The sequence below is a fragment of the Pinus tabuliformis genome, chromosome 5_1, assembly GCF_031772625.1.
Source record: "Pinus tabuliformis cultivar Carrire ecotype Pingquan chromosome 5_1, CPIR1, whole genome shotgun sequence".
In the NCBI taxonomy this organism is placed as follows: Eukaryota; Viridiplantae; Streptophyta; class Pinopsida; order Pinales; family Pinaceae; genus Pinus; species Pinus tabuliformis.
Window position 1 is genome coordinate 298,249,639 of NC_142305.1, and position 17,220 is coordinate 298,266,858.

Genomic DNA, 17,220 nt, shown 5'->3' on the forward strand with positions numbered 1-17,220 from the left:
CTTTCGACCCAAACCATCACTTCACGGCTGAAATAAAACATAGGCCCACTGTCCCAAATAACGTTAGAGATTGGCAAGTGTTCGAAAATGATGCCCAGATTAACAATTTCCTCACTCTTGAGCATGAGTTTTCAGGTATCAACATTGACATGGATGCTATGACAAATCCACAACAACAAACTAACGAAAATCAACAAGAAAATCAGCAAACTCTAAACGCTGCAACAGCCAAGCAAATCATGAGACCGACTGTTTTTGACAAAGAAAACATAGAACATCTGAAACAAACACAGGTAGAAGAGATAGATAAAACAGAGGAAGAGGTCATTGACTTGAAAGATAATTTTTTTTTCTGCTGGCCTCACCCCTTTGGAAGACATGTTTGATGCTAATGACGTACCCAGAAAGCCGAAATTGCAGCCCATAAACACTGATATAGAAGAACACAACATTGGGACAGCAGAAAATCCGAAAATGATCAAACTGTCCAAAAATTTGCCACCTGATCAAAAGCCCAAGTACATTGATTTATTCAAAGAATTCCAAGATTTATTTGCTTGGAGTTATGAAGATTTGAAATCTTATGACACCTCGGTGATCCAGCACACAATTCCTTTGAAGCCCAATCAGAAGCCCTTCAAACAAAAATTGAGAAGAATCAACCCTGTGCTTCTTCCCCCGATTGAAAAAGAAGTAAAGAGGATGTGGGAAGTAGGCATCATAGCACCTATCAGATTCTCTGAGTGGGTGTCCAACCTAGTTCCTACAAGAAAAAAGACAGGTGAAATCAGACTTTGTGTAGATCTCAGAAATTTAAACCAAGTCTCCTTAAAAGACCACTATCCTCTGCCCAAAATGGACCACATATTGCAGAGAGTAGTGGGTTCATCTAGAATCTCTTTGCTAGATGGATTTTCAGGTTTCAACCAAATACTTGTTCACCTAGACGACCAAGACAAAACTGCTTTTACCACACCGTGGGGAACATTTAAGTATGTAAAGATGCCATTTGGACTTAAAAACGCTGGTGCAACCTTTCAAAGAGCAATGGATATTGCTTTCGCCAAAGAAATACATGACTTCCTAGTTGTCTACCTGGATGACTTAACCCCATTTTCCAAAACTGATGAAGAACACCTCAAACATCTCAGGAAAATTTTCATAACATGCAGGAAATATGGCATTTCCTTGAATCCAAAGAAATCTCTATTTGGCCTTGAAGAAGGAAAATTACTTGGCCACATCATATCAAAAGATGGGATCAGAATTGATCCCGAAAGAATACAAGCTATCCTTCAAATTCCATACCCCAGAAACATAAAAGAGTTGCAAGCATTCCTTGGGAAAATCAACTTTTTGGGAAGGTTTATCCCAAATCTAGCTGAATTAATAAGACTGTTAAGCAACATGTTAAAGAAAGATGCCAAGGTAAGATGGTCCCTGGAAGCCAGGCAAGCATTTGAAAGTATCAAAACAGCCTTAACCCAAACCCCTGTTCTAACCAGTCCACAGTTTGACAAAGATTTTATCATATTTTCATTTGCATCTGATCACACTATAGCCGCTGTCCTTTTGCAAAAAGATGAACAGGGAGCTGAAAAACTAATTGCTTTTTTCAGCCGAGCCTTAAGAGACGCCCCGTTGAAGTACCCAATCATGGAAAAGCAGGCCTATGCACTTTTTAAGGCCATCAAGGATTTTAGAGTGTACATACTGTATTCACACGTGACTGCCTACGTCCCACACGCTGCTGTAAAAGACATATTGACCCAAGAAGGACTAGAAGGCAAAAGAGGCAAATGGATCGCAAGCATCATCAAATATGACATTGAAATAAAACCAACCAAGCTGATAAAGGGACAAGGTTTAGCTAAACTCATGTCCGAAACAAACTTTCAGGCCTTAGACATTAACCAGCTGGACAATGAACCGGAGCTGGCGACTCCACAGATCAGTGAAATATTTCTGCAATGCCCTTGGTACACTGATATATGTTATGTATTGTTAAACCTGTGTGCTCCCCCAGGATTGTCCAGGACAAAGAAAAGATTTTTAAAAATGAAGGCTTTGAAATTTTGTGTTATAGATGGTGCATTATTTTGGAGAAATCATGAAGGTATATTGCTAAATTGTTTAACCATGAATGAAACTAACAATGTCATGAAAGAATTCCATGCAGGTGATTGTGGAGGACATCTCTACTGGAAGTCCACAGCAAACAAAATTCTAAGGGCTGGTTTCTACTGGCCCACTCTTTTTGCAGATGTAAAAAAGTTTTCCATATCATGTCACAAATGCCAAATTTTTGAGGGCAAGAGAAAGTTGTTACCCCTGCCCCTGAAACCCATCTCAACAGAAAAACCTTTTCAACAATGGGGTCTTGACTTCATTGGAGAAATTCATCCCTCTTCCTCAGGCCAGCACAAATGGATCCTAACAGCCACTGATTATTTCACTAAGTGGGTTGAAGCCATTCCCTGTAGACAAGCCAATGATACCATCATTATCCAATTCCTTGAGTGTAATATCCTTTCTAGATTTGGCTGCCCTGAGAAAATCATAACTGACAATGCCGCTGCCTTTAAGTCCAAAAAGATGATCAGTTTCTGCCACAAGTTTCACATCACCCTGGGCCATTCTACAGCTTATTACCCTCAAGGTAATGGATTGGCCGAATCTTCAAACAAGAACCTCATTAACATCATAAAGAAGGTGCTAGAAGAAAACAAGAAGAACTGGCACAAAAAGCTGGTTAACGCCCTATGGGAAGATAGACTTTCAAGCAAAAGATCTATTGGGATGAGCCCTTATGAGCTGGTATACGGCATGGAGGCTAGATTTCCTTCATCCCTGGGCATTCCTACTATCAAGCTGTTACAAGAAATTCAGGCTGAATCAAATGACATTCAAAGAAGAATTAATCAAACAATTCACCTTCAGCAAACCAGAGAACAAGTTTATGACAGAGCTCAAATTTTGCAAGAAAAGCTCAAAAAGATGTTTGATAAGAGGGCTAAAGCCGAAGATTTCAGTATTGGTGACAAAGTTTTAAGGTGGGACTCAAGAAGAGAAGACAAGGGAAAACATGCAAAATTTGATTTTTTATGGAAAGGTCCATTTGTAATTTCTACTGTTCAGGGAAACAACACTTATTTTCTTAGATCTATGGAGGACAGCACTGTTGAAGAAGGCCCTGTGAATGGCAGGATGTTGAAACATTATCATGATCCTTGTTGTTGAAACTATGCAAATTCTGTAAATATCTTTGTACAATATCATTTGTAAATATCAGCACTCTGTTTTTATTTTGTATAAAAAGGCCGATTGTCTAAGGAATAGCAGTAAATTTGGTGAGGACGCAGCCGATGCAAATTTTCCAGTCTCAAAAGTAGCAAAACAGAGTAAGAACTTTCAGCTTATATCAGCATAGTTGCTCAAGCATTGTACATAATTATCAAGCACGCAGAAGAAAGTAGGCGGTGTTGTACAGTTCACAGAAAGCTCAGTTGAGGAGGAATTGTTCATAGTTCAAAGTTTCATGTTTTTAACAGCCAGAACAAAGAATTTTTTTTAGTCTACAGCAACAAACAGAAGATCAAGGCAGTCTGACCTACTGTTCTTGACTTTTCACAAGGAAAAGCCATCCCCAAGAAGAGCCACTGTTAGCCTCCTGTTGCAACAGGGTATCATCTTTCATGATTGACATTTTTACATGCCAAATATGTCATACTTTGCAGGCTGCAGTATTCCATATTTCCACAAGAAGCCATGAAGTGTGCTAGTCCAAATGCCACTGCTGCATTCCATTTTGATGAGTTGTTCTAGTTTTGAAGAATTTCATTTAAGGGATGGTCCAAACAGTCTAATATTGGTCTCCCTAGGTTTCAATTTCCTGTTATAGAATATAGAGAATGCATCTGTCCAAACAGTTTAATCTTGGCAGATTTGTAGATAAGTAGAGAATCAAAGGGACCCAACTGCTTAATCTGGGCCCTGGCAGAAATAGGTGTAGATTTAGATAGGAAAAATTCAAAAAAGAAAAATTGTAAATCTGGGTCTGCAAGTCTAAGTGCACCCAAATCAAAAAAGAAGAAAAAATGTTAGGAAAGTAGGCCGGGTAGGTAGCTGTGGTTGCAGAATGATAGTTGATGATCAATTTTGTGTTACAAACTGTTTTCATCTTTACAGATCACAGTTGTAGGCAGTTTTTCATTCAGAAGAGCTCAGAGCTGGACATCACTAACTCCCCCTTCTTCTAATTCCCCAAGTCACTTACTAAATTCCCCCAAAGAGGTCAAAATCTCCTTGATTCCTCTTAAAGTTTCATCATCATCCATATCAGTTGCCTTGGTGAAGATCTGCTTCACTCAAGGATTTCATCTCTTTGCAAATTCTTTTCCCCAAAAATTAGCCTAAGGTCCCTGACCTTAGCGCCTGCTTATCACCTTCATATTAACTGCTAACAGTATTATATAACTCCCTATCAGTCTTCCCTTTCCCCTATTAAAACTATGTATATAAAACCCCCTATGTAAATATCCCCACCTGGGCAATATAGCCATATTTTTATAAGTCCGAGAAGAAATGGCCCATCTGGGGCTGTTTTTAGCCCATCCGAGTCATAACAGGGGTTAGATGACACCTGGTCATGCTAACAACCTCTCCCCTAGCCCTAAAACCCTCAAAAACCCATGTTTTACCCCTCATCCCTAAGTCCCAGCCGTAAATATTTCGACCGCGCTCATTTTACATCCATAAACCCCCTTTCCCCGCCCTTAACCCAAAGTTTTTTGTATAAAATATTAACCCCGCCCGTATTAACCCTCATAATCCACCGTTCCCTAAGTTATAACCCACTGTGCGCATATAATTAAAAGTGGAATATTCCACGCATATTCCCCGCCCTAACTACCCGCCACCTCCCCATCGCCGCCAGCCGTTGGATTGCCCGCCCCGCAGATCAACGGTGGGTGGGCCGCCCCATCCCCGAACCGCCCGAAGGTTAGCGTCCGGGAGATGGGCAGTATTACCGCTGTACCTCCCGCCACGCGTCACCTCCTGGGCTGTGGCGGAGGCCCGCCTCACGAAACCACCATCCCCAAAAAGCGGTGTGCCACAATACTGCTTACCACCCTCCCCTGTGACGTAAGCCCCACGTCACATGCCATGTCACCTCCCACGTCACCCCCCTTGCCCAGTCACCTGCCACGTGTCCTGCCACCGAGACCCTGCCGCCGTACATGCCACATCACCGGCCGTACATGATGACGTCATCCTGCCATGTCATCATGCTGACGTCACCCGCCGTACAACGTCACGTCATGCTGACGTCATTGGCACTTTTTTGGCGCGAAGGAGAAAAAATCGCACTTCGGAGCCCCGGAATCCGATTCTGAGGCAGTTTTTGATGAGCGATTTGCAGGCAGGATTTTTTAGGCCAAAATGGAGAATCTTCAGGGAATCTTTTCATCATACTGTCCCAGGAAGCCCGAAAGGCACAAAAATGACCCGTTTTCTTCGCAGAGCATAACGAAAGGAGCAGAAGACAGTTCCAGAGGATACAGAGGCCGAACAACGGCCATCAATGCGTGATTAGACCCGCAGCACATCAGAACAGCAGTCCAGATTTTGTCAAAGAGTATCAGAAGGAAGAAAAGATGCCAAAGAGTATCAGCAAATATTTTTTAGGGGCTCGAAGCACCTGTACATTAATGAAGCCCCCAGAAAGTCAAATCAGGCATCATCAGCCCATCCTTGCCTTCAAATCACAATTAAGACATTCAAAGCCACCAGACAGCAAGGAAGCAGAAACCCATGTGTATTTATTTCAAAAGACATTGCACCGAGACACCCAGGACTACATCATTTATTCATTTTTATACGGCCGCCCCAGCGCAGCCTGAGATATTTTCATGCATTTATTTCAGATAGGAGTAGGTAAATTAATTATTCTTTATGACCTGATTAGGTCAAGATGTAATAAAGAACTCTGTGGATAGAAAGTTTTGCCCTATATATACCACCCTTTGTATAGTTTTAAGGGTTGGTCAATTGAGAATTTTCACTAGAGACTCGCACTGTATACCTGACTGTTTCTATAATCAAAGATTGCAGAAAGCTTGGAGAGCAAACTGTTTGTTGTAAATGAATGTTTTGGAGACTGAAGATGGAATTCTTGTGCTGCAGCCTGAAGCAATAAGTGCATCTTACCTCTGTTTTATTGTTATCACTATCTAAATAGCAGAAAGGAAGAATAGCTTAGAATTAGTTTAAATACTCTCTATGCTCGATTTCTGCTGTTTCTTTATGTTTTCCTCTGAATGAATTGGTTATGAATATGAATTCCTTCTGGCTCATATTTATCCCGATTCACCTGCGTATGCCAATTATCTAGGGATTCTTTACTGCCCCTCGGTAGCGCTCTGTTATTTCCCTCTGCTGAGTTGATTGAGAGATTCTTAACTGCCTCTCATCGTTTAGCATTTCTTTCCATCACTTAGACCTAAAACATTGTTTCTTGCGCAGCTATCTTGCTCCATTTTCCCTCTGTTGTGACCAAGTGAAAGCACCAGCAGTCATACTCCTCGACTCCACGCCCAATGGTTTGAAACCCTTAGACTATGCACTGCCTCTCTACCTGAAATATCAATTTTCCCACCAAAACAAAACAAAACCCTTCGAACTCAATACCGAGCCTAAAATCCCTTTTCAACAAAGCTAAATCTGAAAGAGAAAGCCCTCTCTGACTGCAGGTGGGCTAGACCCTGCAGTCCAAAGTTGGTTTGTGGTTACCTCGACCGTATCCCTTCCTCCAACTTGGGGACAACCTGAGTGATAACACCTGTGATGCCAAAGAATTTCTATTGACATAGTTGTAGAAGTCACTGCATGATGACTTTTGCTGTTAACATCAAACTTGTACAAGCCTCCGACTCTGACTCCTAAAGCAACTGGTTTGCAGTGATTCGACAAATCTTTCACTATGCAATGTGTTTTAAAGAATTCAACCTTCAAGTTCTGATATGTAATTGTAGACATAGAGATCATTTTTTTCTTGATCCCAGGTACATACATAACATTATAGATGCATCTAATGCTACCATTGGGGAAAGTCATGGGTATATCTCCATATCCCATAGTCTTATATGCACGATCATCTCCAAGGTAGATGTTTACACCATTGCTAATTTCCTTGCAGTTTTTGTATGTGTCCTTATTACATGTCATATGAATCGACACTTCAAAGTCCACAAACCATGTATTAGCATCATCCATTTCAGCAGACAATGCAACAATAGACACAAATAATTTGAGATTTTTGAGATCAAAATTCAGAGCTTCTCCTGCAAAATGTCCTGACTATCTTCTATGTTTATGTCTAAATTCATCATTTTTGTTCTTATAACAGTCTCTTTCCAGATGCCCACTTCTTCCATGGTAAAATAATTTCATTTCAGATGACATACCTTGATTTGATTTCAGAAACGACCTTTTTAGGGATGAGATTCTTCCTTTGTTTGCTCCTCCTTGTTTCCCTTTGAAGAATTTCTTCTTCGCCACAAGTGCCAAATCTGGATTCTGAGGCTTCAAGTTCTTGCGCCTCTCTTCTTCCTACAATAATATACCTGTCAATTCCTCAAATTTTGGCACTTTCTCCCTTGCTACAAGACCTGTAATAAACATCTGGTAATCTTCTGACATTCCATTTAACGTGATCGTTATCAGATCAGTACTAGGTATTGACTCCCTTATGTCTCCCAACATCGAAGTCCAGCAAGCTTGGGAAGAGTACGCCAACTCCCATGGCCATTCTTTTGAATGTAATTGACCAAAATCTTGTCGTCCTCACGAGTCCAGGGAACTTTCTTTAATACTTTTAAAGTTTTATGTCTCTCGCTGAGTTGCATGGCAGTCGAGTTTTATGTATACAAACTATGTGTGTGTTTGCATGACACGTCACCAATTTCGTTCCGTAGATTGAATGAACCAGTAGAAAACATTAATCCTTTAAAGAGACGAGGAATTATAATTAATGTTTTTTCTGGTAAATGGTAAAAATCAAGGCACAGAGTTAAGATTTTAGCTTTATGCGTAAATCTTTATTAAAAGATTGAGTTGTTCAGACATGAGATCAACGCGTAAGTGTTTGATGGGAAAATTAAGATTTTAGATTCCCGTGTAAATCTTTGATTAAGCAAAAAGATTATTCCATATAACACTCAATTTATATGTATATATATTTTGATATTTTATAGAAAATCAATTTACACATTAAGAAGGGTGTGTATATATTTTGATCAATAATCAGAGTTTTTAGGGTCTTTTCGTGCATCATTTACTGTTTTGGCTTTGCACGATTAAAGTTTACTGGTACAAAATAATTGTTTGAAATTTGGGCATAAAAGTAATTGCTCTATGACTAAATGAGATTTATGATTTTGTTAATCACCAAAGTGGTCAAAATCAGAATGATGTTTTGCATAAGGTATGTGTTATAAATTATTTATGCACATGAAATTTATGATTTTGTTAATCACCAAAGTGGTCAAAATCAGAATAATCATTTAGTGCATAAGTGACATAATGATTATTGATAGAAATTGCCAGTTATAATAATACCAATTAAAAACTGGCGTCACTAATGATAGAACCTGAGAACTTACCCAAAGGAAAGTCTTGTTCTATAACTAGTTGACATGATGAGGGTTGATAGATATTTTGATTAAATAAATATTGATCATCCAAAGATGTCAGTTCTATTTAATTTAATATATTTATTACCTACTTATGTTTTGGTATTTAATTATGTTAAGTATAAGATAGTATCTACCCAAAGGAGTGCTATATTATACTATTATGTCTACATCTGAATCGTGTTAGTTATGAGCTTATAGTTATTTCATTTTTTGATTTGCAAGGATATCTATCTTTCGTATGTTTTGAATCAAATTTAGTTGAAGTTCCTATTAATACATGGTGGCTTGATACTGGTGCTACAACTCATGTTTCCAACAATATGCAGGGATTTCTTACGATCCGAACCATAAATCCAAATGAAGATCGTTTTCTCTTTATGGGAAACGGAATGAAATCTTCAATTGAAGGCATTGGGACTTATCGTCTAATTCTAGAAAGTGGATATGTATTAGACTTATACAGTACCCTTTATGTACCTTCATTATCTAGAAACCTTATTTCCGCAAGTAAATTGGATATTTCTGGTTTTAGATGTATGATTGGATCTGGTTGTTTTGATTTATATAAGAATACTGATAATGTTGGTTCTGGTATTCTAATTGATGGTTTATATAAATTGAAACTGAATGACACTTATGCGAATTCCTTGTTGAGTGTAGTAAATAATGTTGGATGTAAACGTAGCAGGTTGAATGAAAATTCTGCTTTCTTGTGGCATAAACGACTAGGTCATATATCCAAAGAAAGAATGATGAGATTAGTAAGTAATGAAATTTTGTCAAATTTGGACTTTAGTGATCTAGAATTATGTGTGGATTGTATTAAAGGTAAACAAACCAAACATAATAAGAAAGGAGCCACTAGAAGCAGCCAGCTTCTTGAAATAATACACACTGATATTTGCGGACCTATGGACACTCCAGCCTTTAATGGAGAAAAGTATTTCATCACTTTCATTGACGATTTTTCCCGTTATGGTTATGTCTATTTGCTTCATGAAAAATCTCAATCTGTGAATGTCCTTGAGACGTTTGTAAAGGAAGTTGAGAGGCAATTAGATAAAAGGTGAAAATCATAAGGTCTGATAGAGGTGGTGAATATTATGGTAAATTAATGAGTCAGGCCAGTGTCCAGGTCCATTTGCAAAATTCCTCGAAAGTCATGGCATATGTGCGCAATACACAATGCCAGGTACACCACAGCAAAATGGTGTAGCAGAAAGGCGCAATAGGACGTTAATGGATATGATTAGGAGTATGATGTCAGATTCTACACTACCTAAGAATTTGTGGTCGTATGCTCTCAAAACCGCTAACTATTTGTTGAATAGGGTTCCTAGTAAAGCTGTTCAAAAGACTCCTTTTGAGTTATGGACTAACAAGAAACCTAGCTTAAGACACCTGCATGTTTGGGGTTGTCCAGCGGAAGCGAGAATTTATAATCCACATGAAAAGAAATTAGATTCTCGAACGATCAGTGGGTAATTTTTAGGTTACCCTGAGAAATCTAAGGGGTATGTGTTTTACTGTCCTAATCATAGTCCAAGAATTGTAGAAACTGGTAATGCAAGATTCATTAAGAATGGTGAAGTCAGTGGGAGTACTAGAAGAGAAATAGTAGAAATAAAGGAAACAAGGGTAAATGTTACATTGCCTAGAATAGTTCCTCCATCTACTATTACTCCAAATGTTGTTCCAGCTGTTGTAGAACAACATGATGATAATGAACAACATACAAATGAAGAAGTACTTCCTGAAGGAAATGACTTACATAATACTGATATGCATGAACCACAACAAGTAGCATTAAGAAGACCTCAAAGAAATCATAGGTCAGCTATTTCTGATGATTATGTGGTTTATATGCAAGAATCAGATTATGATATTGGAATCAATAAGGATCCAGTTTCGTTTTCACATGCTACAGAAAGTAAAGAGTCAAAGGAATGGATTAATGCCATGAAAGAAGAAATGAAATCCATGCAACATAATGAAGTTTGGGATCTCGTTGAGTTACCACATGGCTGTAAAAGAGTCGGATGCGAATGGGTTTTTAAAACCAAACACGACTCTAGTGGTAATATCGAACGGTATAAAGCTAGACTTGTTGCTAAGGGTTACACTCAGAAAGATGGTGTTGATTACAAGGAGACATTTTCTCCTGTTTCGAAAAAGGACTCACTAAGAATAATAATGGCATTAGTAGCTCATTATGATTTGGAGTTGCATCAAATGGATGTGAAAACAGCCTTTCTGAATGGAGATCTTGATGAGGATGTTTATATGGATCAACCTCTTTCTGAATGGAGATCTTGATGAGGATGTTTATATGGATCAACCTGAGGGTTTTTCTGTAGAAGGTAAAGAACAATTGGTGTGTAAACTTAAGAAGTCAATATATGGGCTTAAACAAGCATCCCGGCAATGGTATATTAAGTTCAATACCATTATTACATCTTTTGGTTTTAAGGAAAATACGGTTGATCACTGTATATACCAAAGGATCAGTGGGAGCAAGTTTATTTTTCTGGTCCTTTATGTTGATGGGAACATTGGCAAGCTGCAAAGAAAGTTTTGAGGTACTTACAAGGCACGAAAGATTACATGCTCATGTATAGAAGATCCAATGAATCAGAGGTGATTGGATATAGCGATTCAGATTTTGCTGGATGCATCGATACTAGGAAATCGACTTTTGGTTACCTGTTTATGTTTGCTCAAGGTGCCATATCATGGAAAAGTGCGAAACAGACTATCGTTGCTTCATCCACTATGGAGGCAGAATTTGTGGCATGTTTTGAAGCCACAATTCATGAATTATGGTTGCGGAACTTTATTTCAGGACTTGCGGTTGTCGACACCATTAGCAAGCCGCTGAAAATTTATTGTGATAACTCTGCAGCAGCATTTTTCTCAAAGAACGACAAGTACTCTAAAGGTGCCAAATGCATAGATCTGAAGTATCTTGTTGTGAAAGATGAGGTTCAGAAACAAAGAGTGTCAATCATGCACATCAGGACAGAACTTATGATTGCAGACCCTTTGACGAAAGGGTTACAACCAAGACAATTTAAGGAACATGTTCAAAGAATGGGTCTTGGTTGTATTAATAATAATTGATGTATGACATTCTGAGCTCTTTTATGTGTTTCTGATATACAATTATGTGTCTCTTGTTTTAATATAGTAGTACGTATTTTATGTAATTTTAAACAAGAAAGAGTCTTATAAAGATATTATGTTTAATCATTATGATATAAGACATTATGTGGACCATTATGCTGTTTTATATAAATTATGAGTATGAATTGATGGATTACTGGTATTGTAGTATATGGAAGGGAATGCACTGAATTAATAGTGCACAACCGCCATAACTCTCAGCAATTTATCATAGTATGATGTTCAACGCTTAATATTATGAATAGTCGGGTCAAGTGGGAGAATGTTAGAAATCTGCAGTTTCTAAATCTTAATGTGACCCGATTAATTAAGTCATAAATAAATCATTCTATAATTGAAGCATTAAAGCGTTAAAAGCATTAAAGCATTAAAGCATGCATTAAAGCATTAAAGCGTTGAATTGGTATATGATGGACGTACCAGATTAAGAGTTAAATGATATATATAAAGGATTGGGTCCTCTCTCTCCCCACAAGAGTTGTATTCTTCTCCATCAAGAAACACATAAGGAAGTGAGGGCAAGAGGAGAGAAACCGAATTCTGAGAAGAAGACAGAAGACAGAAGACAGAACAGAAGACAGAAGACAGAAGATGGCAGCCATTACATCTTCCGCTGTTAGTCAAGGTATGTCATCTTAAACAACATATTAAGTTCTGAATGTGAAATATTTGGTATTGATGATCTTTGGGCTGTTAGTAGCTATATTTTACATTTGGTATCAGAGCCACAATCAATAACTGAATATTTCCTATGATTGCAATTGATCTGTTCTGTGCTTTACTCATATGATTGAGCCTTCGGGAAATTGTGGGGGTTTCATGAAATGAAACAAATCCATCGCAAGCAATATCGAAATCCACAATCGAACCATGCAATGGATTCGATCCTCTGACCTCTGATTCTTAAACCCAAATCCTTCCCGCCGAGTACACAAGATCATAAAAGGGAGAAAATGAGAATTCCAATGTCGGTGAGAAGCAAATGGTTAATGGTTTATTTGTGAAGTCAAAACACCGAACCGAATGTTGCTCAAGACCTAAACCTTTAGGACTTGTGACGAGATGGCATACATGGGCTGCTATGTCTTAGAATGAAGCAATATAGCATTTATGTGCACGAAGGCTCACTTATAAAAAAAAGCATTCCATCCTATTGATGAACTTGTGCACTTGTGCGTGAATGACCCACCAGGTTTCGGTAAGACACTTAATAATAATAAGGGGCAATAATAATTCTTTTCATTTCAAAAAGGGTTCGATTGGTCTAAAGTAGAGTGTGAGGTGTGGATACTACAACAAAGGGGTTTTAAGACAATATTTGAGACAATTTTTCGCTAAATTGTTTGAACTTGAGACAAAAAGAAACTTGTATATTGTCTTAAATATTGTTTTTAAGTGAGTGTCTCAAATTAATGTCTTAAAAAATTGTTTTTAAAAAGACAATATATAGCACAAGCGTTATTGTCTCTTAGGAGACAATTTCATTTTTCTGTCTTCAGAGACAATAATTTGGATTAAAGACATATTGTCTCTATATATGTCATTCGTCTCTTTAAAGACAATATAAAACAATGAATCCAGAAAAATATCTCACCATTGATATAAATCAATATAAAATGTTTTTAATTAAAAATAAACAACAATATCATTGATTAATTCATATTAGGGCACAATGGAATCAAACCACCAACCTCCTGCATATAAATTAGGTGCTCTTCCATTGAGCTAGCACCCTTTAAAGAATTATGTGATCAGGTTGGGAAGTTAGAAGATGTGGTAGAGATACATGAGGTGATGATGGAGCTTCAGGAGAGTTTCCAAGATGAAATGGATAGGATGGCGATGGTTGAAATTTCACATCAACTATATATTGAACATCTTAAACTCAAGAGAATTAGATAGGTATTGAGGTGTTTTTCCATGAAAGTCATCTGCACAGTGTCCAAAAGAAGAGTTAATTGAAATATGAATTGTAGAAATATCTTAAATAGGAAAGAAATTAGCTATTCTATCATTATTGTTGAATTGGAAGAACGTGCAAGATTCAAAACAATCAACTTTCTTGGCAATAAGCATCATATCACTAAATATTTGATTTTTGAAATGTTAATTTTTTTGTCACAAAAAATTATAGAAACACATTTACAAGTCAATTGATATATTAATAAAGGGCGGGAGTAAAGGAGGATTCTCGATACAAGAAGAAGAATAAATTGTTGCAAATGTAAAGGTCATATAGTTTTCTAATAGCACCATAGATATATCTATGAAATGGAAATCACTAGACTTCATCACTCTCCAACAAAATATGACATAATATCTCACAGATTGAGCCTCAGATAGAGATTTTGCTTTATCGGCCACAACTTGAGCCCAAAATTTCAATTGTTCCTTCACTTGTTAGGGATCATCTCTTGTGATGGAGATTTTCCACTTGGCAATAGGAGATTATGAATATGCCTCATTGTTTGGATATTTCCTTTTATCAAGAGTAGACACAAGACAAAATTTCTGATGGTGGTCATCTTGAAACTGTTGGCCGATTGCATAACATAACTCCAAGGCTAGCAAGGTATTAAGAGCTCAGACATTTCTTCATAATTGAAACTGAATCCTAGATAAAGACACCCATTCAACTCATCTAATTCAATGTTTGTAAGCATCTTAACTCTGGGAGTGCTAGAAGTATGTGTCAAAGTTGAATAAGGACAATCAACTTTGGCCTCTTTGTTGGTTGAGTCAGAAGTTGTCTTAGAGGACTGGAAATCACTGAAATAATTAGAATCGCAAGAAAATTCCTTTAATATAGGTTGATATCTTTTCGTTTCCCATGCCTTCTCACTCCAGTATTCTATAGTAGACCTATATAGGCTTCTTCTGCTTCTACTTTTCTTAGATTGAATGAAATCTCTACACTGATCTACATCTCCATAAACTACGGTGATTGGCTTGTTGAGAGGATTACTTAAATCAGAGAGTGGGGACTTCTTGTCATACCCTGAGATAATAAATGCCAAAATCCCTCATTATATAATCAATTTTTCTTTTTCCTTCACCTTATGAGACTATTGCACAATATTGCAATCAAATCACCTCTGTACATATAGGCTTTCACATAATCAGGGTGGTTTCAACCACTCCCTAGATAGTAGGATCTAAGATCTAATATTAGAGTCTCAATCTTATCATCATCATAACAGTAAATTAAGTTTATCTTTATCCGTTCATTCCAACACTCCCACTTAATGGAGAAAGGGTAATGAACATTAACATATGTCTGTTGGTCTAGTCTCAGCTATGCTCAAAATTAAAAAATGAAACAACTTGGTAATAGAGGTTTTCATTTTTGTCTTCTTGCAGCAGAGCCCATACTTGTTCATCTTAAGTCGAGGCTTCATATTTTCTTTCCTCACCATGATGTAGTGATATCTCTTCACCTCATTTCTTCCCCAGTGATGGAAAGCTTGAATTCTTATTCTCACCCTTCTCAAGATTGTGACAGGCTGGATAGGAGAATTTTCCCTCTCACTATTTCCGGTGTCAACCATCTGAAAGTCAACTATGATGTCTTCATCATTCATTGATGTAACACCTGTACACACAGAAATATTAATGAAATCATCATAATCTAAATTCTCTCCAGCTTTGTCTTCTTCTGCCACGTCTTTGTAATCAGCGTCATGTGGCTTGTCCCATTGATCTTCAACACTTTGTTCCTTTTTACACCCTTCCTAAAGGTTAGATCGTGTGTCTTAAAGCTCAGGATCTTGCACAACAGATTGTGCCTCTTGATTCTCGTGGTCATCAATAGAACCATATTGTTTTTCTGAAATTTCTTCTGACACTAACATACTGCCCATGCTAATGCCTCCGAATGCCCACATGAAAAAATCATCATCATCAGAATCAAAAATACCTAAAAATATAGACATGTTGTTAAACTCCATCTTATCTCGCTTCGAGATTATTTTTTCGGCTCCACACAGTCCTCTAACGAGCTCCAACAACCTGGTTACCACGCAGGGGGGAAATTATCCCTTTGTAAGCTCTTCAACTATGGAACCTTGTAGACTGTGGCTTCTGTGCCACATAGGTCTTAGTGCCCTCAGCTCTAGCGACGAGCAACTAAATGACATCTCACAAGCTTTCTCAATATCTAATTCTGATGCACATATTTCTGAAGATGGGTTCAAATCAACAAAAAAAAAAAAAATTCGCATTTTCTGTGGCATATAATAATTTACAAGAAAATTTACCGAATTAGTTTTGGGATCTCCACAACTTGCAACTTAAGTTTCTCAAACAATTAAATTTTGAGGACAAATCTGCTACAAGAGAAACATTGCCACATGAATGAGCAAGCTACCATTGAAAACATAAACCAACATTCTACAATCGACCGCCCTCCTCTGATCCTGCAACGATTTTCACTCTTTTACGCTACTCCCAGAGGCAGATCTACCAATCCATGACACCACGAATCTACAATGATCGAAGGCACTAGCAACTGAATCCACGCGGCACCACCAATCCATGATCAACACAGTGCTAGCCTCAAACTGTTTGGCCTCAATCAAGACAAAACCTTCTTGGTAGATCGCAGCAACCTCAGCCTCAAGAGAAGATCAAATGTTTCTCCCTTTGACCACGCCACAGCTGCCACACAGTGATTTTGCCATTTCCTACGCAAGGTCATGTTAACGCTCTCATGAATTTGGCGTAGCTGCTGGCTATACGTGGATTTTTCATCACATTCTTTGTGGGTTCTCCACTCAGACATCAAAGATGGGAAGCCTGCAGTTTTATCGGATAGCTTTGAAGAACGAATCAAAGATCGAGCATTGCTTGTAAGTTGGGTGCCTCAGGTTAAAGTGCTTTCCCACACGGTCATGCACGCATGTTTAAGAAACATCGAACAGTTGTGAACTTCACCTACTCCGAGATGAAAGATGAAGAGCAGCCATAGCACGCACGGTGCAGTCCGGAGGGGATCCTGAGACAGGTTATGGAGGCTACCAAGAAAAACAGGTGTGGGCCTTGTTGGGGAGAATGTGTTGTAGAAGTTCGATGGAAGATGCAAATCTTCTTGAAAAAACTTATCGCACAGCTAAGAAATCGAGCTGCTGCTTAATCCAAAACACTTCAGAAGTAAACGATGGATTAGAAGCTCCGTGCAACTTTGTTTCTCCATGCGCTCCCCACAGATCTGATCTTCAATCATCGGCGATAGCACAGTCACTGCCTTCCTTGAACACGCAGCCTTGTTTTCTGTTTGCACAGTCGGCGCTCTTATACACCACGGTCTCGAGAAGATCTTCGCAACTGTACACTTGACATCTGC

General features: G+C 38.2%; 1 pseudogene; it reads right to left on the reverse strand.

Annotated features, from left to right (window-relative positions):
• Positions 1-14,021: 14,021 nt before the first annotated feature.
• Positions 14,022-15,826, reverse strand: LOC149164531 (uncharacterized; annotated as a pseudogene).
• Between the last annotated feature and the right edge of the window lie 1,394 nt (positions 15,827-17,220).